We start from the raw sequence: 16,809 nt of genomic DNA, 5'->3' as shown, positions 1-16,809 counted from the left end.
TTGTTATTCTTGTTACTTTCTAGTTTATGTGGAGAAATAACTGGAAATTTACTGGAGAAAATTAATTCCTGCAAAATGTTAGAATCATAATATATCCCCCCTACTGCCCTGAACATTTTCAATCCTATTATATCCCTAAGTGGGAGAGGAACTTAAGGGTGTAGACATGTCATTTGCTGTCCACCCGACCTTCCTTCTCTAACATATCTAGCCTATAAGTGCAACTCGAGTCAAATTGTTCAACTTCCAAGTCGTTGTGTACAGATTGCTTTGTGGAGCCTCGCAGGATTGAGGTCAAGGTCACTGGCATACGCTATATATCGAACACCTACATGTGTATGGAACTTGTGTCACATGTTATACTTATGAAAGTTGCTCGCAGATTAATGTGCAAACTAGGTCAAGGTCACAGTACAGTGGTTTGAGTCTTCATGTTCATCTTTATGGTGCCTCGCAGGATTGAGGTCAAGGTCACTGGCATACGCTATATATCGAACACCTACATGTGTATGGAACTTGTGTCACATGTTATACTTATGAAAGTTGCGCGCAGACTAATGTGCAAACTAGGTCAAGGTCACAGTACAGTGGTTTGAGTCTTCATGTTCATCTTTATGGAGCCTCGCAGGATTGAGGTCAAGGTCACTTGCATACGCTATATATCGAACACCTACATGTGTATGGAACTTGTGTCACATGTTATACTTATGAAAGTTGTGCGCAGACTAATGTGCAAACTAGGTCAAGGTCACAGTCCAGTGGTTTGAGTCTTCATGTTCATGTCTGTCACCTCAATACCTCATGCAATCCTTTTAAGGACTTGAATCAAACTTTTGTCACTAGTACAACTATGTGTTCTTTGTCCGACGGGCAAAGCACACAGTAGATGGCTCCTATTGGAATTGGGATCAATATGTCAAAGGTCAAGGTCCTGGTAAAGACTTCAGTGACTGTCAGGTAAAAACATCTGATTAATTACTGAAGAATGCTTGCACATAGGCATTCATACTTGGTATGTCAGTTGGTAATGACTAGTAGATGACCCCTTTTGATTTTCAGGCCAGTAGGTCAAAAGTCATGGTGACCTTGAGGTAAAATAACGGGTTTCCGCAGAATAACTAATGAGCACTTGGGCCCAGAAGCTTCATACTTGATATGATTTTGAGGTCAGTAGGTCAAGGTCACAGTCACCTTCAGGTGAAAAACAATTGTTGGTCACCAGTCCAGTCCGTCTATCACACTTCTTTCTGCTCAATAACTTAAGAACACTTGGACCCAGGAACTTCATACTTAGTATGCAGGTTGGTCATGCCCAGTAGATGACCTCATTGTTTGTTCATATCCATTCCATAAGTTCAAATTTCAATTCCAAAAACGCAATCTCTAGTTAAATCCTGTATTCATGGTTTGCTCCATGGTTTGATTTTAAACCCCTTGATATATTTTAATGGAACTTGGGTCTCCTGTTATATCCATAAGATGACGTGCAGCATCAATACTTGAACCACTCTAGGTTTAGGTACAGCTCATTGTACAAGGTCAATGGTTATAGTCTTCATTTCGTGTCCCCCTCCATATGTCTTTATGTCCATTCGGTTGCTTCTTAACAAAACTTAGGTCACATGTTCTACTCCCCAAGGCAACATACAGAACCCATGTTCAAACCAGCATGGGGTCAAGGTCAGTGGGAGTATACGCTTTATTTTTCTTACACCTAAACGATTTGAATGGCGCTTGAGTCATATGTTCTAATCACCAAGAAAGCGTACAGAACCACCTATGTTCAACAAATCATGGCTGTCCGGTTAGCGCACTCGCTTCTCACCTAGGCGACCCGGGTTCGATTCCCGGCTTGGGCGCATGTGTGTTTGGTTTGTGGTCACCAAGCCGGACAAGTGGGTTTCCTCAGGGTTCTCCGGTTTCCCCCACAACACAAGACCACACTCTCGCGTAAAAGCGTGCCAACGAGAGTGATTAATATAATGTTGTAATAACTTGTTTCACAATTGTTGTAAAAATAAATATGTTTAAACTAAATCATGGGGTCAACGTCAAGGGATTGACTCTTGCGTTTTGCCGCTTTATATCCTTTGAAGGATTTTCCTGATGGCAACATGTCTTACTATTTAAATGTCAAGGTGGGGACTTAGGTCTTAGGAACACGCCACCTGGACGCATTAAACATTGTAATTGCTACCCAGGTCCGGGGGTATACCGGGGATAGCCGAGGAAATGGGCAGTGTTTTTACCTTCCAAGTGGCCCCGCGGTGCCGGGCTAAGCGGTGGTTTTGTCTTCCGGCAAAAAAGCGGGGAATGGACCTTACCTAGTGTCCCTGGGGTGCGGGGGCATTTTGCGGGGATTTTACCAGCAGTTCGTCCCTGCAGGGCGGGTTTTTTTTACCCGGGCTTGGCTGGACCGAAAGTCAAGGTCCCCGCTATTCCCCAGAACGTGGTGTGGGGGGGGGGGGGACGTGGTTACAATTGACTGATGCATTATGATGTTATATATTTGTTCCAAAAAGTATTGAAATCCGTTAATCCTTTCATTCGATTTTGTTCCGACACATTTTGGGCAAATAAGTTAAAAAGAAGCCGTTTCTCGGTCAAAAATATGTAGTTGGCAAACCAAAGTCGAATTCGACCTGTGTTTCATGGTGTTTGACATGTGTACTATTTTATTTGTGTATAATAAGATATGGTCCAGATACAGAGCAAAATCCAACATGAGAAGGGGCCATTTCTACATTAAAAGTAGTAGATTGAAATCACCTGCATTTGATAGTGTTAAAACATATGACATTTATTTAAATCCGTCGATACCTTTGGACAAAAACCAAAAGGCTGACTGACAAGCTCTTCTGTCGACAAGGTTCATCCTATACTCACCATACCCAACCCCCACCTAAATTGTTGTATTAATATTTTGTGAGTATTAAACTACAGTGATAATACGATCGTGGTAAAATGTTCTGCTCACCAATACAACGAGTAGAACCAATGGTGTCGTGGTGCAATGAAATTAACAGCGGTGAAAATAACACCGTCGTATCAGGGGCGAATCCATGATTTGACGTGAGAGGGGGCGTTACTTAGGTGCACAACTTTTTGGCATCCGCTCCTCCATCAGAACTAAAATTTGAATAGTTTAAACTGTTGGGACGGGGGTGGAGGGGTAAGGGGTTCTCCCTCAAGAAAAGTGGAACGATTTTTAGTTAGGAATGATATATTTGTAGCGTATTTTATTACTTTTTCCTCCGATATGACATAAAACTTGGATTTTTTCGGGATCCGCCAGTGCATATTACATCTAAAAGTATAAACAAATTATAATCAAGTAAACTCCGCCATTTATCACCGTGCGACATGGACACTTTCTCATTTATTGTCAGATATGATATTTACAATATAACGACATAAGGTACAGTTGACAGTTGTTAGTAAATTGATTTGGTAAATGGTCAATGGGTGGGTCACAAAGATACTAAACAATAGCGGATAAATGGACAATAGCATTATAGGACAATAGGCGTGTATCTATAAATTATAAGTCGTTCGATAGCTGTTATACCTTATACATGTATATACACATGATTCGTAAATATGAACATGGAATATTATTGCGTGAAGTGCGTTACATGTCTTAGATAACAAAAACTTTCAAGTAAGGTGAATGTTCTAGGGATAATATTACCCTGTCAGTTTTCGAACAATATGCCAACCCCAACAACCCAATCAGGGTCTCTCGTTTAGCTTTGAGCTTTTCTATGGCGTCAAGTTCACCGTTAATACGTAAAACACTCTCGGATTTGACGTCATTTACGTAAACCTTGCCATTTGATTGGTCAACAGCGATCCCGCGCGAGACAAAACATGACGCGTGAAACATCGATATTAATTCCCCCTCCAAATTTAAGCAGACGACAGCGTGAATTCCTGAATCCGAGACGTACACAAGCTGAGACGGGTTGTTTAACGTAATGTGGTCAGGTTCTTGAAATAACTGTTTTCCGTCGTGATTCTTTCTTACAAAATGAAGCACAATTCCCTCCCTAGTCATTATGTGGACACCCGGCATTCCTGTCATGTTTTCACCATCGTAGCGGCATACGGTAACAATACGTTTTTTATTTCCGCAAACGCCGAAGTACTCATTCTGTGATTTGACTGGAAACCACGGTACAATCTTCGAGTGGGATTCCTTGAATTTGAAATATTGCAAAAGACGTACGAACGGAAACGTCACTACAAAATACTCTTCATCCAACGTTGCTACTCCCCAAGGTTTAAACACGCCTGTGAACTTATCAACAATGCTAAATTGACGGTCAACAAGTTTAATCGTTCCGTTACTATGGTCAGCTAATAGAAGCTGACCGCTGTTGTTTGTCGGTGCAATGCTCGTTATTTCAAACACATCGTCTTTTTTGGTCAGAACACAATATTCCAAATACTCCATTTCTCGAATTTCTGCCGCTTCAATAACTGCGTCAAGATCAGCTTCTTCATTGTCATTGACGTCATCGCTTTTGACGTCTTCGTCTGGTTTCTCACTTCCATCATTATCATGAGTAAGAGAGTTAATTTCGTCTTTACTGAGTCGACGTTCAGAAAACGGAGTTTCCGGTTTAGACGAAGGTTCAGAATCCAGACCATCAACTTCCGTCAAAAACGCGCCGCTAACGTCAACGCCGTTTTCCATTTCTATGAAGATGTTAAAGTATGTCCTGGTTGAAAATTAATCACAAACAACCGGTCACAAAAGTATTTGTAGGCAGTAAATCCTTATAATGGGAATATTTCCATCTTGAAAACAACCTATACAAATACTATTTCAATTAAAACTATTTTTCACAAGCTTTTCAACTTACTTCGGGCTTTCAACCCTGTTTACAATGTAAACTAAGCAATTTTAGTATTCTTGCTTAGTCGATGTATCCATTAATTTTCTATCATAATAAAGCATTATTCGTTTAGTTAGTGTTCGTTTATTTTAATTTAATTTGAAGAATCCCGGATTAGAATCTAAAGATCAATAGCGCAATTAGTTAAACAATGCACGCATTTGGTCAAATATTTAATTGCGCGGAGGTAAATTTAACAAATTAACTTCAAAATCCATTGACAAAGTTTCAACACGCTGAAGAATAACTAAATGTTAGCATGTTAATTTTTCATTATTTTTACGATCTTCCGTTTTTTTATCGCGATTTTTTGTTTGAACAGACGACATTGGTTTTAACAGACGACATTGGTTTAATCGCTCGTCTGATAGTGAGAACTAAAGACGATCTTCAAATAATCAGTGTATGTATTTTAGACAATTTACACACGGCTGATGTTTATTGTGACAATACCTAATCAGCGTTCCAACGGAACAATATACATTTGTATTGTAGTTTAGCGGTGAAGTTGAAAATTCTTAAATAACAGTATTACTTATTTATCTACATATAGATAGTATAAAATCATCAACTAGACAATGATTAATACAGTTTCAGATTTACCGTCAACGACTTACAAATGTTCCTTCGGGTTTTCTTTCTTTCTTTCTTTTTTTTTTTGAATATGTTTTTGTTATGACAAAATATGCAAAATGATATACAAGTTTCTCTTTCCCAGATTATATGTGTGTATTTTAATATATTTTCTTTATTTCGACCTGTTTTTGTTTTTCAACTAGACAATTTCAAACAAAACATATGAACAAATGATAAATATAAGTACATATATATAGAATGTAGAAAAAAATAGATAAAATACACGCGTATTAGCCTTCTATTTATTATAATTATTTATTAACAGACGTAGATTTGTTGACAGTGAAAGAAAATGACTTGCAGTATGTCTGAGGCCACTGAAAGCAGTAATATACGAGACAAGATAAGATATTTTCAATTTTATTTCCAATAAAGGGTCATATAAGGTGGTGTAATATGGTAATACATATTGAGTGTAAATCAGAATATATATATATATATATATATATATATATATATATAAGAAGTGGAGAAAAACAAATCATATCAGTAACGAATGTTGTAATGCAAATAAAGCTTTATTCTGATTGTACATAAGTAACAAAGGCTCGGTGGATTACAGTCTTCGGCAACCGCGGTGCATTTTCCGCGACACTTCATATATGAATAGCGCAGTTCTTAGTGTATCTGGGTATCCGACGATTGGTGGATCAGCATACTTAAACATTCTTTACTTGTAACTATTAGGATATGTCTTATCATTTTTAGAATGTATAAAGTAATGGTTGTGCACTATAAAAAAAATAGCAAAACTTGTTCTGAGAGAGAGAGAGAGAGAGAGGGGGATATTACATGAGTGCTCATTCAATAACGGCTTTTTTAACTAAAGTTTTCTAAAATTGATTAAAACTATTTCTACTGTAAAATGTATTTTAAAACGTCCAGTCGAGCAAAATATTCAAGCATAATGAGGGAAAAGTTTCAGGTCTTCTCAACGGACCTGTGATAACTACAAGCTTATTAAAAATTCATTCATATTTCCCATTTTAAATACGCTCATTATGCGAATATTTCAAAGATTTACAAAAGGAAATATTGAAAAATGTAACGAAGTTTTGTTAAAGAACACTGCTAGATGTTTCATTAACTTAAAGCAAACAAATTGACAGTGATAATTACTTTCGAACACCGAAAGTTTGTTTACTTAACAACGATCAATTCGTTAACGAATTTGTCACCATTTACCTGACACTTATATATAAAACAGCAGTTCTTTAATGATACCGCACGCTACCCACATTCCATAACCCAATGATTTAAAGTATTTTAAAATGAAATTCTAGCCACATTTAAGAGTCGTTGATAAAGATGAGTAAACATGTTTTTACCCCTAGCTTTAAAGTAGAATACAAGTGTACTAAACTTTCTTTTTGCATAAATGCGATGGACCGTCTGTTCTTTTACGACCATGCGCAGCCGAGCGCTGTTGCACATTATTGTTCATGGCACATGTTAGGAAACTCTTAAATGCTACATTTTCGTTTGACTTTTAGATGGGTTTCGATACGAACGTATATTTCTAGATTGTGTTCTCTACAAACTCCTACTTGCTGAGAATCTATAAAATTGCATTAAAAAGCAGGAAGAAAAAAACGCTTTTGTTTCATATTTAAGCATGCATTGTTGAACAAAGTTCAGAGCCTCTAATAATAGTTGTAATACATTTTGAATCTTTTAAATTCGTTAGTATATGTTGAATTAAAAAAAAATGTACAGTTTGCACCAACTGTGTTTGATCATACCTAATTTCTCTCATAAAGTTACATAAATTATATAAGAGAAATTAAGTACGATCAATTTTAACGTTGCCACGCAAACCAAACCTAAAGAACAAGTAGCGATGCTGTTATTTGGTTATATATTTCTCTGCAAACATATCTTCTGTTGAAATTAAATATGATCCCATTAGTTTTTCATTGCTTTGCAAAACTGAAGATGCTACGTTCTTCTTGGTTTTAACATTGCTTTACAAACATTATTTTACGAGGAATTTGCATTGATCATCTTAAAATAAACATTATTTTACGAGTAATTTGCACTGATCATCTTAGTGCAATCATTATTTTACGAGTAATGTGCATTGATCATCTTAGAGCAATCATTACTTCACGAGTAACTTGCATTGATCAACTTAGTGCAATCATTATTTTACGAGTTATTTGCATTGGTCTTCATAGTGTAAACATTATATTACGAGTAATTTGCATTGATCATCTTAGTGTAAACATTATTTTACGAGTAATTTGCATTGATCATTTTAGTGCAATCATTATTTTACGAGTTATTTGCATTGGTCTTTTAAGTGCAATCATTATTTTACGAGTAATTTGCATTGATCTTCATAGTGTAAACATTATTTTACGAGTTATTTGCATTGGTCTTTTAAGTGCAATCATTATTTTACGAGTAATTTGCATTGATCTTCATAGTGTAAACATTATTTTACGAGTAATTTGCATTTATCATCTTAGTGCAATCAATATTTTAGGAGTAATTTGCATTGATCATCTTAGTGCAATCATTATTTTACGAGTAATTTGCATTGATCATCTAAGTGCAATCATTATATTACGAGTAATTTGCATTGATCATCTTAGTGCAATCATTATTTTAGGAGTAATTTGCATTGATCATCTAAGTGCAATCATTATTTTACGAGTAATTTGCATTGACCATCTTAGTGTAAACATTATTTTACGAGTAATTTGCATTGATCATTTTAGTGCAATCATTATTTTACGAGTAATTTGCATTGATCATCTTAGTGTAAACATTATATTACGAGTAATTTGCATTGATCATCTTAGTGCAATCATTATTTTAGGAGTAATTTGCATTGATCATCTAAGTGCAATCATTATTTTACGAGTAATTTGCATTGATCATCTTAGTGTAAACATTATTTTACGAGTAATTTGCATTGATCATCTTAGTGCAATCATTACTTTACGAGTAATTTGCATTGGTATTCTTAGTGTAGCGGAGGGTGTCATGGCGCAGAGCGGCCCCTCAACCATCAGCATGGAGCCAGCAGCCGGACAGCAGAGTTCCGATACTTCCATGCATCAACTGGACAAGAGTTCGCTCTTCGAGACCCCACCGGAAGTAACCATGGAAAAGGGGTCTCCGACAGAGGCCATTATTAACTACCTCCAGAGAATTGAGCATAACATAAATCACATGGACAATTGGCTGAACGCTCTTGATAACCTCGATGAGAAGGTTAGTAAACTGGAATTAGACATAAACAAGCTGTATACCTTTGTGCACGATTAAAATAAGAAACTTGATGAAAAAGTTACAAACATAGATGACAGGGTGAGTGCTCTTGAATTCGCATTAGGGACTACGCAAAGCGAATTGGATACGATTCGTAAAGATGAGACAAAAACCAAAGAGGAACTTATTTATTTAAAATCACAAAGCATGCGAAATAATCTTGTCTTCGGAAATTTACCGAAGTAGGGCTGAAACATGGGAGCAAAGCGAAGCTACATTGCGCGAATTCTTGAATACTAAACTGAAAATTGCCACCGATCTTGTCAATGCTATCAAAATAGAAAGAGTGCATAGAATTGGCAATTACTCCCAAATGAGTGCACACCCCAGGAAACTAGTCGCAAAGTTCGTTTATTTCAAAGACAGAGAGTTTGTCAGGCGGCAGCGAGAGCAGCTAGAAAACTCCGACTACTTCCTGCACGAACAATTCCCGCCAGAGATCGCTGCGCGCAGACGCGCACAAATCCCAGCTTTAAAGACTGCCAAGCGCCTAGGGAAACGTGCTTGGTTGTCTTATGACATTCTATACGTAGACGGCAAACCCTTAACTAACGGTGACGCTACCCTGAAATCGAGCGCCGGCGCGACCGGAAGTGGACGTCCAGGTGTCACAGACGTACCTCCGGCCCAACAGCGTAGAAACATAGGTCCTGCAACGGCTAGTGACTCCCAGACGCCTACCGGAACTGCATCCCGCACCGACTAGCGGTGCGCCGAGGCTGGACTATCCATACTGTCATGGAATATTAATGGCTGGTCTAGTAATAAATTGAATGATATTGATTTTATTGACAAAATTTGTGAACATGATATAATATTTCTCTTTGAATCGTGGGGGAACAAAAACTCGAAGTTTGAGTTAAATGGTTATAAATGTTACAATTTGTTTAGGAAATTTCAAAATCGCCGAGCAAAAAGAAATAGCGGTGGAGTTGTTGTTTATATTCGAAATAACATATCGAAGGGCGTTACTATTGTTAAAAATCATTTCGATACAGTTGTTTGGTTAAAATTAAGTAAATCATATTTTAATCTCGATTCAGATATTTTTCTAGCGAGTGTGTATATGGCAGATTTCACGTTTTGGTGACCAAAAAGTTCCCGGCGAATATTGATTTTTAAAATTTATTGCAGATTTGTGATTTTAACATAATCTTTTACAGCAATTTCTTATCTATCATATTTTAGAACATTTGCAATGATTTATTCATGCATTTTCATAAAAAAAAAATTTGTATCACCATACCATTTGTGCTAGTGTTAAATATTGCCGGTAAAAACTTTTTTTTTTATAAATATTTTGATCCAAAGAAGTTTTTGTCTTGCACTAAATGATTCATTTATCTATGAAACAGATTGTACAGACAAAAATTAAAGATTGTTTTGTTTTTCTCAAATAAATTTATTGAAACAAACCCAAATTGGACAACAAGACAGAAAATATTTTCTGCAAACATAGGTTTTCTTTTTATATCAGATCAGATAAGCTATAAACATAAATGTTGTTGTGGTGATATAAATGTCTCTAGTATGGTGCAATTATCATTACCTTTGATATTAAACATATATATTATAAATTGCTAATTGCGAGTATGTGCTAGTGTTACCACAAGACAGAATGAGTAACATTAGCAGTATGTCACATTAGCAGTTGGACAGAATGTTTCACAACAAAATAAAATACAGACCTACCACAGACTCTTTGAGCTTGATACAGTATAAAACAAACTAGATAAATGATTGATAAACACAGTCAATTGATAATCACATAAAAATCATAATAATCATACAAGATTGACGAAGATGCAGTGTGACAGACGTACACATTTTATGAGCTTCTACAGTTGAAAATAGTTTCTTTGACTCTTCATTTAGTTTAAATGTTGTTATAATGTTTTACTCATTTGAGATTTTAATAACCTGTTGTTACAATATAATTCTATTGCTTCTCATATAGTTCCTACTAGTTTTGTTCATGTTGATTTATAAATACACTGTTGACCTAAGTTTATATGGTGTCAGACTGAATGACGAATCCTGGAAACACTGTTCCCGCAGCAGTTTGATTAAACAATCTCGTAAAAAATATACCAATCTGGATAGAATAACTTCCAATACGAAAAACCAACAATAGAACTAAAGATCAGACTGTTGTGTGTCTTAAAGGCCTAGTTTAAGCCTTTAAAAGTGACCCTCCCCCTTTTAAGGCCTAATTTAAGGAATATTTGGCATGATAATCCCCTGCTGTGCATGTACTTCTAATCACACTGGTTTGACAGTAGGGGCCAATTTCGTGTGTTTACCGGTAGGTTTGTCGGCTCAGGGCCATTACGGGTCCATTTCAATCTTAAAATATCCCATACTGCGCAGCAGGATACTCAGATCGGAGATCTGATAAGACAATTAGGCAATTATGCACCAATCAATTGTAACCACGGCCCCCCAGGTCCGGGGGTATACTGGGGATAGCCGGGGAAAAGGGCCGTGTTTTTACTTTCCAGGTGGCTCCGCATGGCCGTGTGAGTGCGGTGTGAAAAAAGTGGTATATTGGTACCGGGAAGATTTTTTTGTCCTAAATATCGGCATATTTTTACATTTTTTTACCTTATTTAACACATTTTCATTATTTTAATACAAATCACTTCTATAAGGTGTTCTTATTGGGTTGGGAAAGGCAATTGCTGTATAAATGACGTTGACATGCAATAACAATAAATGAAAGAAAATGGGCCACATAATTGCCTTTTTTAAAAACTTTTTTTTGTGTGAAATCTGCCATATATGGGTCGAAGGATCACCGGCATATAATTTCATAAATGAAGATTTGTTTGATATTGTACAAAATGATATTAGTATTTTTCAGTTACTTGGTAAAACTATGATAATTGGTGATTGGAATGCTAGGGTCGGAAACGGGAACAGAAAGGATTATATTGAGTGCGATAGAACCGTACATAGTATTGATGATGGCGACTATTGCCCAGATTTGCCCAGTGATCGCCGTTCACAAGATAATACTTGTAACGGTCATGGGATCAAACTGTTAGATTTATGCAAAGCATGCTTGATGCGTATTGCCAACGGTAGAATAGGCCACGATTTTAATATTGGGGATTTCACATATGTATGTTCTACAGGCGCTAGTGTCATTGACTATTTACTGTTAAATGAAAATGATTTCAACCTAGTCCGGAATTTTACAATTGGTTCTTTTCAACGAATGGTCTGATCACGCCCCGATCTATTTTAGTATACCTTTAAGGGAAAGTTTAGTACATAGCCCCCAGAAATATGTTAAATCAAGCATTCGTTGGAATAATGAGCTTTGTGAAACTTTTCGGCGCAATATTATTGCGAAATTACCAACTTTTAATTCGATTACTATTGCTGCGTCTTTAAATAGTCGGGATGATGTTAATGATTGTATATCGAAATTTACCGATGTTATTAACTCAGTAGCAGAGCCCTTGTTCTCCAAAACTACTGTTATAACTGATAAGCCTAATGTTGACCGAGGTATTTGTAAAAAGGCTGATTGGTTTGATGAAGAATGTTTTAATGCTAAATGCTTGTATATAAGAGCTCTCAATAAATATAATAGTTGTAAAGATGATAATAATAGGCAAGAACTTTGCGATACTAAAAGTTACTATAAGCGCCTTATTAAAAAGAAGAAAAGGCGATGTGAAATAGATAAAATAAAAGAAATTGAGAAGCTGAAACATTGTAAACCTAAGGATTTTTGGAGGCATTTTAGTAAGAAGAAAGCTACTCATAGTGACATAAACACTGATGATTTATTTCGATATTTTTTGACGTTAAATGAAAACATGCCGACCGCATCGAATAATAACGCAGAACAGTTTTGTAATAATCATAACTTCAATAGTGACGATTGCATTTTTGAGGAACTTGACTTTCCAATTACCGCAAGGGAAATTGAAACACTAATTAAAGATCTAAAGAAAAATAAAGCTTTTGCTGGTGATAAGTTAATAAATGAGTATTTCATTGCTACTATCGACGTTTTGTCATCTCATTTAGTCGACATTTTCAACGGTATTTTTCGTACGGGTTTTTTTCCTGACCAATGGATGGAAGGTGTTCTAGTTCCTTTATTTAAGAAAAACGATCCCCTTGATGTTAACAATTATAGAGGTATAACGCTAGTAAGCTGTTTTTCTAAAATCTTTACAGGAATTATAAATAAACGCATTACAGAGTGGGCTGAAAATCACGACGTCATAAGCGATGCCCAATTTGGTTTTAGGAGAGGTCGCTCAACTGTAGATGCTATCTTTGTATTGAATGCTGCCATAAGTAAATTTTTGAATGAAAATAAGCGTTTAGCATGTGCATTTATAGATTTTAAGAAGGCATTTGACAGTATTTATAGAAATGGTCTATGGTTGAAATTATATAATCTAGGTGTAAGTGGCAAAATTTTAAAAAAATATTCGAGATATGTATTCCAAGGTAAAAGCACGTGTAAGAAACTGAAGCACATTTTCTGACTTCTTTGAATGTTCCATAGGCTTAAAGCAAGGAGAAATTATGTCCCCGATATTATTTTCTCTATTTTTAGAAGATCTAGAGTTGTTTTTAATGGATAGTGTTAATTCTGGTATAACTTTAGAAGAGATATCTTTTATACTTATGTTATTTGCAGATGATGTTGTAATAATGGGACATTCCCCCGAAGACTTGCAAAATAGCTAAAATTTGTTAGATTCATATTGTAAAAAATGGGGATTAGAAGTTAACCCTGATAAAAATAAGATTGTTGTGTTAAGAAAACGAGGTCTTATCAAAAAAACTAAAAAGTGGTCATACAATGGCTATAACTTAGAAGCTGTTGACAACTTCAATTACCTTGGGACTGTTATTAACTATACCGGAAGTTTTATACTGAACCAATCAACACTAGCGGGGAAAGGCTTAAAGGCTCTTAATGTCCTTCTTTCAAACTTAAAAAACAAGCCTCTAAAACCAAGTACGATAGGTCAATTATTTGATGCATTTGTATCACCAGTTTTGAATTATGGGTGTGAAATTTGGGGGTTTGGAAAAAACAAAGAGATTGAAAGGGTTCATCTTAAGTTTTGTAAATTATTATTACATGTAAAACAGTCAACATCAACAATGTCAGTTGTATATAACAAGGTATACACGGATTATAAAATTTTGGTGTAAAACACTCAATAACGATAATATCCTTGTTCGCAAAATGTATAACGATCTTGTAGCAGACTCTACGAAACGAAAGTCTACTTGGGCTAGTCATGTAAAACTATTACTAGACTCAGCTGGTTTTTCAAATGTTTGGATTAATCCCAGCTGTGTCGATATGAAATCTTTTTATTTAGTTTATAGGGAACGACTTATTGATCAGTTTAAACAATCTTGGTACAACGCTATTAATAACAGCCCGTTTCTTGTACTTATAAACATTTTAAAATATCTTTCGAACGCGCTGAGTATCTCGATAGATTTGCTTCTTAATATCGAATTCCTTTTACTAGATTGCGACTTTCATCTCATCAGTTACGTATTGAAACTGGGCGTTATGACAACAATAGAATTCTTCATAATCAACGCTATTGCACCATATGTAATAGTGGCTATATTGAAGATGAGTTCCACTTTGTTTGTGTTTGTAAGGTATTTACTGATTTACGTAGACTATATTTAAAACGAAAATACTTTGTTAGGCCTAGCATGATGAAATTCATTGAACTTATGCAAAGCAGGAACTACACCATTCAACTTAATTTGTGTAAATTTATTTCAAAAGGATTCGAACGACGTCATAACATTGTAAATATTGTTTCGTAACCACTATCACTTAGGTAAGGCTTACGTTTATAATTTAACTCTACTTGATTTATATATATACTTATAATATTTCTTCATACAATTTGATTGTTTACAAAGTACATGATTGTTATATGATACGCCACTCTTCGTGACAAATAGAATTTAAATATTTTGCTTAACGCTTGTTTGTCCATCCTCAATGTCAATTTAAACACTATTTAGTACATATTTGATGTGCAAAATACTGATTATTAATAGTGATTATGTTATAGCTGTCGTGTCTCACATTCAAACCTATTATGTTATCATTGCATATATGTATACTTGAATTATATTTTGATCATGTAATGAGGAATACGATTGTGTTCAAATTACTTAATAAATATATTGAATCTGAATCTGAATCTGTAAACATTATTTTACGAGTAATTTGCATTGATATTCGAAGTAGAAACATTGCTGTGCGATCATTATTTTACGAGTAATTTGCACTGGTCTTCTTAGTGTAAACATTATTTTACGAGTATTTTGCATTGATCTTCAAAGTGGAAACATTACTCTGCAAACATTTTTACGAGTAATGTGCAGTTATCTTCTTTGTGTAAATGCTACTATCCAAACATTATTTTACGAGTAATTTGCATTGATCTTTCAGTTTAAGCTCTTCTTTGCAATATTATTTTACGAGTAATTTACATTGATCTTCTAAGCGTAAACATTGCTTTGCAAACATTGTTTTACGAGTAATTTGCATTGATCTTCTTATTTTAAACACTATTTTGCAAACATTATTTTACGAGTAATTTGCACTGATCGTCTTAGAGTAGACATTGCTTTGTAAACATTATTTTACTAGTTTTTTGCACTGATATTCTATTAAAATAAAGTGTATTTATTTCTTTGCAAATATTATTTTACGAGTAGTTTGAATTGACTTCCTTTTTGTAAACATTGCTTTGCAAACATTATTTTACGAGTAATTTGAATCGATTTCCTCATTGTAAACAAAACATTGCTTTGCAAACATTATTTTACGAGTAATTTGCATTGATCGTAGTGTAAATATTTCTTTGCAAATGTTTTTTACGAATTATTTGATATCCGATACGATATCCTTATTGTGAATTGCAAAGATTATTCCACGAGTGATTTGCATTGACACTCTTAGTGTAAACATTGCTTTGGAAACATTATTTTACGGGTGATTTGCATTTGTCTTCTTAGTGTCAACATTGCTTTGCAAATATAATGCTGCCAGTAATTTGCATTGATTTTCGTAGTGTATCCATCGTTTTGCAATCATTATTTAACAAATAATATGCATTTACCTTCTTTGTATAAACACTACTTTCCAAACATTATTTTACGAGTGATTTGCATTCACATTCTAAGTGCAAACAGTTCTTAGCAAATGTTCTTTTACGAGTAATTTGCATTGAACTTCTTAGTGTAAACATTGCTATGGGAATATTATTTGACGAGTAATCTGCATTGATCTTCTTAGCGTAAGTATCGCTTTGCATACATTATTTAATGAATGATTTGTATTGATCTTGTTAGTGTAAAAACGGCTTTGCAAACATTATTTTAAGAGTATTTTTGTACTTATCTCCTGAGTGTAAACACTACTTTACGAATGATTTGGATTGAGACGCTTAGTGTAAACATTTCTTTGGAAATATTTTTTTTGCATTTATCTTCTTAATGTGAACATTGTTTTTCAATGCTATTTAACGAGAATTCTGCATGGATCCTTTTAGTGTAAACATTGCTTTGGAAACGTAATTTTAAGAGTAATTTGCATTGCATTGCAGATGCTTGGTTATGATTACATTGCATTGTTCTTCTGAGTGTAAACATTGCCTTTTAAATGCTATTTTATGAGTAATTTGCATTGATCTCCCTATTTTAACATTGCTTTGGAAACATTTTTTTCGAGTGATTTGCATTGATGAGCTAAGTGCAAAAATTGCTATGTATTAATTATTTTACGACTTAATTGCACTGATCGTCTAAGTGTAAAACTTGCTTTGCAAACATTATTTTACGAGTAATTTAAATCAATCTTAGTGTTAAAACATTGCTTTGCAAAGATTATTCCAGGAGCGATTTGCATTGATCTTAAACAAGTGTAGATAATTATTTACAAATGTTATTTTACGAATAATTTGAATCG

The sequence above is a fragment of the Mya arenaria genome, chromosome 8 (genome assembly GCF_026914265.1).
Source record: "Mya arenaria isolate MELC-2E11 chromosome 8, ASM2691426v1".
Taxonomy (NCBI): domain Eukaryota; kingdom Metazoa; phylum Mollusca; class Bivalvia; order Myida; family Myidae; genus Mya; species Mya arenaria.
This window is presented reverse-complemented; position numbering follows the sequence as displayed.